The following is an 8,313-nucleotide window of genomic DNA, read 5'->3' as shown; positions in this document are numbered from 1 at the left end:
GGGCTGCCCCAAAGAAGAAGGGGTCAATCTGTTCTCCGAAGCACCAGAATTCGGGACAAGAAGCAACGGATGGAAACTAATCAAGGAGAGAAGCAACCTGGAACTAAGGAGAAATTTCCTGACAGTGAGGACAATTAACCAGGGGAACGACTTGCCTCCAGACATTGCGGATGCTCCATCATTGGAGGCTTTCAAGAAGAGATTGGATAACCAGCTGTCTGGAATCGTATAGGCCAGAGTTTCCTGCTTGGGCAGGGGGTTGGGCTAGAAGACCTCAAAGGCCCCTTCCAACTCTGTTATTCTGTTACCTGGGGCCTGGCGTCCTGATCCTTATCAGCAAGGGCGTTTTAGCTTGCATCCAGCCACAGATGATCAAGGGATGGGCATGACCAGCTGGATCAATCTGTTTTGAAAGAGGCTTGTGGAGAAATTGCCAAAGTGAAGCATTTCCAAATTCAGAGTGGATGGTGAGCTTCTGTTCTGCTCATCCCTTCACTAGGGAGAGGGGAGGGGAAGGGAAGGGAAGAGAAAGAGGGAGGGAGGGAGAGAAGGAAGGAAGGGGAGAGGGGAGGGGAAGGGAAGGGAAAGAGGGAGGGAGGGAGAGAAGGAAGGAAGGGGAGAGGGGAGGGGAAGGGAAGGGAAAGAGGGAGGGAGGGAGAGAAGGAAGGAAGGGGAGAGGGGAGGGGAAGGGAAGGGAAAGAGGGAGGGAGAGAAGGAAGGAAGGGGAGAGGGGAGGGGAAGGGAAGGGAAAGAAGGAGGGAGGGAAGGAAGGAAGTGGAGAGGGGAAGGGAAAGGAAAGAGGGAGGGAGGGAGGAAGGAAGGAAGGAAGAAGGAGGGAGGGGAAGGGAAGGGAAAGAAGGAGGGAGGGAAGGAAGGAAGGAAGTGGAGATGGGAGGTGAAGGGAAGGGAAAGAGGAAGGGAGGAAAGAAGGAAGGAAGGAGAGAAGGGAAGGGAAGGGAAAGAGGGAGGAAGGAAGGAAGGAAGGGGAGAGGGGAGGGGAAGTGAGGGAGGGAGGGAACTTCTGCTCCCAATTGTGTCGTAAGTTGAGAACTGTCCGTATGGCTGTCCAATGCTCCCACAATGACCCGGGACGCCACACACACCATTAAAAATCCACCCTTTAAAAAAATTCCCCGTTCCACTCCGCCCCATTTTTTTCCCTGTCCCGGGCGGCTTGCATTTTTCTTTAAAAAAAAAAAACTCTGGGAATGGAGAGTTATTTCGCTTGACTTCCTCGTTTATCCTTGGATGCTTTTCAAGAGGGATTTGCAAGCGAAAGGCCTTGGGCCCTCGAGAGGGGGTTGGGAAAAAAAATCCCACACAAATATTTAGCATCCGTTTATCCTGGTGCGAAGAATAATAGCAGCTCCCTTAAAGCAAGGGCGATTTTGCTGACTCCTTCTTGGGGGTCCCTCTTCCTTCCTCCTCTTCTCATCCCCCCCCCTTGGACTGCGATTCCCTCCCTCGAAGGCACGGGCCTGCCTCTTTCCCCCCCCCCCGTTGTGAAACTCTTTTGCTGTGTACCCACGCTGAGGCGCTGCCTGAAGGCCTCCCCACAACACCCACACTTGAGCGATTGTCAAATCGAATCAATTGGAGGAGCAGTGGGTGAGACGCTGCGGCTTTGATGAGCCATCCTTTCCCATCGTCTCCATGATTCTTCTTGCTCAATCAGCTTTTGGGGCCTGGCCAACGTCACACATGAAACGGGCTATGCCAGGAGCCCGGCTGAATTGTCCAGCCTTGGCTTCAGCATCTCTCCAACAAGGGAGCATGTGCATGTGTATGTGTGTGTGTGGGGGGGGGGGAAGAATCCAAATAGATCTGAGATCCTGGGGTCACAAGAAGAGTAGAAGAGCTCAGGACTGAATTGCGGGGTCCTTGATGCTCTCTGAGCTTGGCTGTTTTGTTGTAGATGTTTCATGACACAACTAGGTAACATCATCAGTGCTAGAAGGGCGAGGTGGTTACAAAGAGGAGGAGGAGGAGGAGGAGGAGGAGGAGGACTGTGGGGTCCTTGGTGCTCTCTGAGCTTGGCTGTTTTCTTGCAGACGTTTCATAACCCAACTAGGTAACATCATCAGGGCTAGAAGGGAGGGGGAGGAGAAGGAGGAGGAGGAGGAGGAGGAAGATGATGTGGGCTCCTAGGTGCTCTCCATGATTCTTCTTGGTCAATCAGCTTTTGGGGCCTGGCCAACGTCACACATGAAACAGGCTATCCCAGGAGCCTGGCTGAATTGTCCAGCCTTTGCTTCAGCATCTCTCCAAGAAGCGAGAGGGGTGAGGGAGAGAATCCAAATAGATCTGAGATCCTGGGATCACAAGAAGGGTAGAAGAGAAGCTCATGACTGAACGTGGGGTCCTTGATGCTCTCTGAGCTTGGTTGTCTTCTTGCAGACGTTTCACTAACCAAAATAGGGAACGTCATCAATGGGAGCAGGAGGAGCAGGAGGAGCAGGAGGACTATAGGGTTCTTGGTGGTCTCGGATGGTTTTGTTACAGACATTTCATGACCAAACTAGGGAACATCATCCGGGCTAGAAGGGAATGGGGTGTGTGGAGAGGAGGAGGAGGAGGAGGAGGAGGAGACTGTAGGGTCTCTGGTGCTCTCTGAACTTGGTTGTTTTCTTGCAGATGTTTCATTACCAAACTAAGTAGCATCATCAATGGGAGGAGGAGCAGGAACAGGAGGAGGAGGAGGAGACTGACCAAGTCAGATCATTACTTATCTGCACCCCCAGGTCCTTAATATTATTGGCCACCTCCACGGATGCAGCCTTGAAGACAAAGTGGAGAATGACTTGTCTCGGTTCTTTCTAAAACCAGCAATGATCTCCTTGGTTTTATTCACATTCAAAACCAGATGATGTTGATTGCGCCCAGTCCACCAAAGCCTTCACCTCCTCCCTATGAAGAATCTTGGATTGTCATCTCAGATAAGACCCACCACTGCCTTATCATCTGCCTCCAGAAGTTGTAGGTTGCTCCATCACTGGAGGATTTTAAGAAGAGACTGGAGGGCCACCTGTCTGGAATGGTATGGGGTCTCCTGCTTGAGCATGGGGTTGGACTAGAAGACCTCCAAGGTCCCTTCCCGCTCTATTCTGATTGGTTGATTGGTTGATTGATTGGTTGGTTGGTTGGTTGGTTGATTGGCTGGCTGGTTGGTTGGTTGGATGATTGGCTGGTTGGTTGGTTGGATGATTGGCTGGTTGGTTGGTTGGTTGATTGGCTGGTTGGTTGATTGGTTGATTGGCTGGTTGGTTGGTTGATTGGCTGGTTGGTTGGTTGGTTGATTGGCTGGTTGGTTGGTTGGTTGATTGGCTGGTTGGTTGGTTGATTGGCTGGTTGGTTGGTTGGTTGGTTGATTGGCTGGTTGGTTGGTTGGATGATTGGCTGGTTGGTTGGTTGGTTGATTGGCTGGTTGGTTGATTGGCTGGTTGGTTGGTTGATTGGTTGGTTGGCTGGTTGGTTGGTTGATTGGTTGCTTGATTGATTGATTAAAGTTTCTGGCTTGTAAGTCAAGGACTGTACCCAACCAGATAACACCACTGGTGCTAGAAGGGTGTCAGGATAGTCCCTGTTTATATACCAGAGGCTTCCCTTGTCAGTGTTGGTGGGAGTGTTCTTGATGAGCCCTTCACTGGAGTATTATCTTCTGCTTAATTATTTGTCTGGGGCTCATCCACACTTATCTGTGTTTCTCTTTCTTTGGGAACCCTGGTGCTTTCTGAGCTTGCTTCTGTCCTTGCAGACATTTCAGGACCTCAAAAGAGGAAATCAAATGATGGGAAGGGGGTGGGGGGAGGCGGAACAGGGAACACACATAGTCTTCAACTTACAACAGTTCGCTTAGTGACCATTCAAAGCTACAACGGTACTGGAAAAAGGGACTTAAGACCATTTTTTCCGCACTTATGACCGTTGCAGCGTCCCCCACGGTCGCATTGATTTGCATTTGGATGCTGGGCAACTGGCTCACATTTATGACGGTCGGGGAGTCCCAGGGTCATGTGCGAGCTTCTTGACAAGCAGAGTCAAGCCAGGTTCACTCAAGAACCACGTGACTAATTTCACAACTGCGGTGATTCACTTAACCCAGGGGTAGGCAACCTCGGCTCTTTTATGGACTTCAAGTCCCAGAATTCCTGACTCCCTCAGGAATTCTGGGAGTTGAAGTCCATGAATCATAAAAGAGCCGAGGTTGCCTACCCCTGAGTCTTAACCCATGTGGCAAGATAAGTCGCACAATGGGGCAAAACTCACGTAACCAATTTCTCACTTAGCAGCAGAGATAAGAAGAGCTGTGGGACTTGGCCAGTCTAAAGAAAAGAAGAAATAAAGGAGACACGATAGCAGTTTTCCAGGATTTGAGGGGCTGCCACAAAGAAGAGGGGGTCAAATTATTCTCCAAAGCACCAAAAGGCAGGACGAGAAACAATGGATGGAAACGGATCAAAGAGAGAAGCAACTTGGAATTAAGGAGAAACTTCCTGACAGTGAGGACAATCAACCAGTGGAACAGCTTGCCACCAGGAATCGTGGGCGCTCCATCAATGGAGGTTTTTAAGAAGAGACTAGAGAGTCAGTTGTCTGAGACGGGTATAGGTTCTCCTGCTTGAGCAAGGGGCTGGACTAGAAGACCTCCAAGGTCCCTTTCCAGCTCTATTCTAACCCTTTTCGTTTTGTTTCCTCTATTCTATTCTATTATTCTATTCTATTCTATTCTATTCTATTCTATTCTATTCTATTCTATTCTATTCTATTCTATTCTATTCTATTCTATTCTTTATTTCTTATTCTATTCTATTCTTTATTTCTTATTCTATTCTATTCTATTCTATTCTATTCTATTCTATTCTATTCTATTCTATTCTTTATTTCCTATTCTATTCTATTCTATTCTATTCTATTCTATTCTATTCTATTCTATTCTATTCTATTCTATTCTATTCTTTATTTCCTATTCTATTCTATTCTATTCTTCTGTTCTAATCAAGGAGACTAAAACGTATGAACGGCTGCGGGACTTGGGTTTGGCTAGTCTAAAGAAAAGAAGAAATAGGGGAGACATGATAGCAGCATTCCAGTATCTGAGGGGCTGCCACCAAAAAGAGGAAGGGGCTCACGTTATTCTCCAAAGCACCAGAGGGAAGGACAAGAAACAACAGTTGGAAACCAAAGAGAGAAGCAACCTAGAATTAAGGAGAAACCTCCTGACAGTGAGGACAATCAACCAGTGGAACAGCTGGACACCAGAAATCGTGGGCGCTCCATCACCGGAGATTTTCAAGAGGAGACTAGACAATCACTTGTCTGAGACGGTATAGGTTCTCCTGCTTGAGCAGGGGGCTGGACTAGAAGACCTCCAGGGTCCCTTGATATATATATATCAAGACCACTGAGAATCTTATATGCAGAAAGATGGGGAAACACACTAAACCCACCATGGAAGAACAGAGGGCTGAATGTGATGAGCCGGCGGAGATGGCGAAACTGGCTGTTTTAATTCAAGAGAAGAATTTATTTAGTTTTGTTTCCACTTGGAAACTGGTTCTGGATTTTGCCCTCGAAACTGCAAAGAACAAAACTCTCATTTTAGGTGGTGATGATTAGAACGGTTTTTGTTGTTGCAGGAACAGCCGGAAATGTTGCGAAACGTAATTGCAAACGGTGGAGGCTGTAATTCTGTTTGTTTTCAATCGCACTGAAAAAGGCCCAAAGTTCCTGTCTTTTCTTTTCTTTTCTTTTCTTTTCTTTTCTTTTCTTTTCTTTTCTTTTCTTTTCTTTTCTTTTCTTTTCTTTTCTTTTCTTTTCTTTTCTTTTCTTTTCTTTCTTTCTTTTCTTTCTTTCTTCTTTTCTTTTCTTTTCTTTTCCTTTTTTTTAATCCACCGTTCTTGCAGTGTATGCCTCCAGCATACACAAAGGACAGGACAGCAGGAGGCTGATGGTGCAGATCAGCAGAGGGGTTGGACAGCTCCGGGCGATGACTGCTCACTCAGGATAAGCCTAATGAGTTAAGCTGTTGACAGCCCCAGGCATGGTCAGCCTGGTGGGAAGCCAGGATCCACACCCATTGTCACCTGCCCTGGCAGGAAGCCCAGGTTTGAACTGATTGGATGCCATCCACCTGGGCAGGTACAAATAGACGCCAGGCTTCCCTGTTTCCCCAGTTCGTTCTGTTCAGAATAAACTCATCTTACCCCCAGCTCTGTGTCCGTCTCTATGTGAAGCACGCGACTTTACAGTTCTCTCTCTTTTCAGCTTTCTTACCTTTTATTTCCCTTACAGTAAATTCGTTCAATATAATTATAAACACGATAAGCTTTTAGACTCAGGCATGATAAAGTTATCACCAACTTAACAGTAAACTATAATAACGCTCGCAATGCAATTCTGTCAAAGGTTCAACTTTATGGTAGTAACCTTTACAAAACGCTTGAAATAAAGAGAACGGAAAAATGTCCCCGTGGATTGAAAAGTGGGAAATAGAGAATTCCGGATCGAGCATGGATGAGGCAAATGATGCAAGCAGGTGGTCAGGGGAGACACCCGGGCCACGGATCTTCTCATTACACATTGATGTAAAAGGGGCATTTCCTGAAACTCTCGCTAGAAAGGGGGTGGGGACGATAGAAGGATAACAATAGAAGCAACTATGTGTAAATTCAGAGTTGAACTGTGGCGTGCGCTCTGAGCTTGGTGATTTTCTTGCAGACATTTCATGACCCAGTTAGGTAACATTATCAGTGCTGGAAGAGAGGGGGGTTTGTGGAGAGGAGGAGGAGGAGGAGGAGGAGGAGGAGGAGGAGGAGGAGGAGGAGGCGAACTGTGGGGTCTTTGGTGCTTTCTGAGCTTGGTGGTTTTCTTGCAGACATTTTATGACCCATCTAGGTAACATCATCAGTGCTACAAGGGAGTAGGATATACCTAAATCTACATCTAAATTTAAATCTAAATCTATAGATGGATAGATATGTATGTTAAGTGTTTGTTAAGTATTTAGAATACCTTGCTAGGCCCCAAACATGGGACAAATCTTATTTCCTGTTTCAGCCTAACCCAAGGCCATCCACAGGCTGTAGTCACAACAGTGACAGCTCATATTTGTGTAAAAAAATTTTCGGATTGCTAACAAAGAATTAAAGGGAGACTAATATGGCCATTTCAAACTCATTTGTATGGCTGACTGATGAGAACAAATGAGTTTGAAATGGCCATATTAGTCTCCCTTTAATTCTTTGTTAGCAATCCAATTTTTTTTTTACATAGATATGTATCTATCTATATCTACCTATCTATATCTATCTATATCTATATCTATATCTATATCTATATCTATATCTATATCTATATCTATATCTATCTATATCTATATCTATATCTATATCTATATCTATATCTATATCTATATCTATATCTATCTATCTATCTATCTCTATCTATCTATCTATCTTTCTCTATCTATCTATCTATATCTATCTATCTATCTATCTATCTATCTATCTATCTATCTATCTATCTAACTATCTATATCTATCTATCTATCTATCTATCTATCTATCTATCTATCTATCTATCTATCTATAACATCAACACTGATAATGTTACCTAGTTGGGTCATGAAATGTCTGCAAGAAAACAGCCAAGCTGAGAGAGTACCAAGGACCCCACAATCCTCCTCCTCCTCCTCCACCACCACCACCACCCTTCTAGCACGGATGATGTTCCCTAGTTGGGTCATGAAACGTCTTCAAGAAAACAGCCAAGCTCAGAGAGCACCAAGGACCCCACAGTCCTCCTCCTCCTCCTCCTCCCCCCTTCTAGCCCTGATGATGTCCCTTAGTTGGGTAATGAAACGTCAACCAAGGAACCCCCCCCCAGTATAGGAGAGGACTCTGTTTCCCCCTCCAGCCATTATCTGCTGCCCCGCCTCATGTTCTCAAACCCTGGAAGCATGAGGTTGCCCCTTCCCACATGTTTTTTCTGCCTCGGCTAACCTAACATCCCGTCTTTTTCTTTGCTGAGACATTTTTTTCCTTCGAGCTAGATGCTCTTCAGAGCGCCCGCCATCCCCTCCACCCTCTCCCTTCTCCCTTCTCCCGAGAGGAAAGTCTCCATCCACCAGGTGCCTTCTGGGAACACCTGTCACCCAGCTGAGGCACACCTGTGGCATTCGCTTTTAATTAACATCCACGGGGAAATTAATTAAAGCTCCGTCCCTCGATGACTCGGAGGAGTTTCTAGTAACGTCTCTCCCTCCCCCCCACCTGTCATCAGGCTGGCTGTGGCTGATGGGGAGTGTATTCCAAC

Source organism: Vipera ursinii (assembly GCF_947247035.1).
Source record: "Vipera ursinii genome assembly, contig: scaffold_252, whole genome shotgun sequence".
In the NCBI taxonomy this organism is placed as follows: Eukaryota; Metazoa; Chordata; class Lepidosauria; order Squamata; family Viperidae; genus Vipera; species Vipera ursinii.
Note: the sequence above shows the minus strand (reverse complement) of the source record.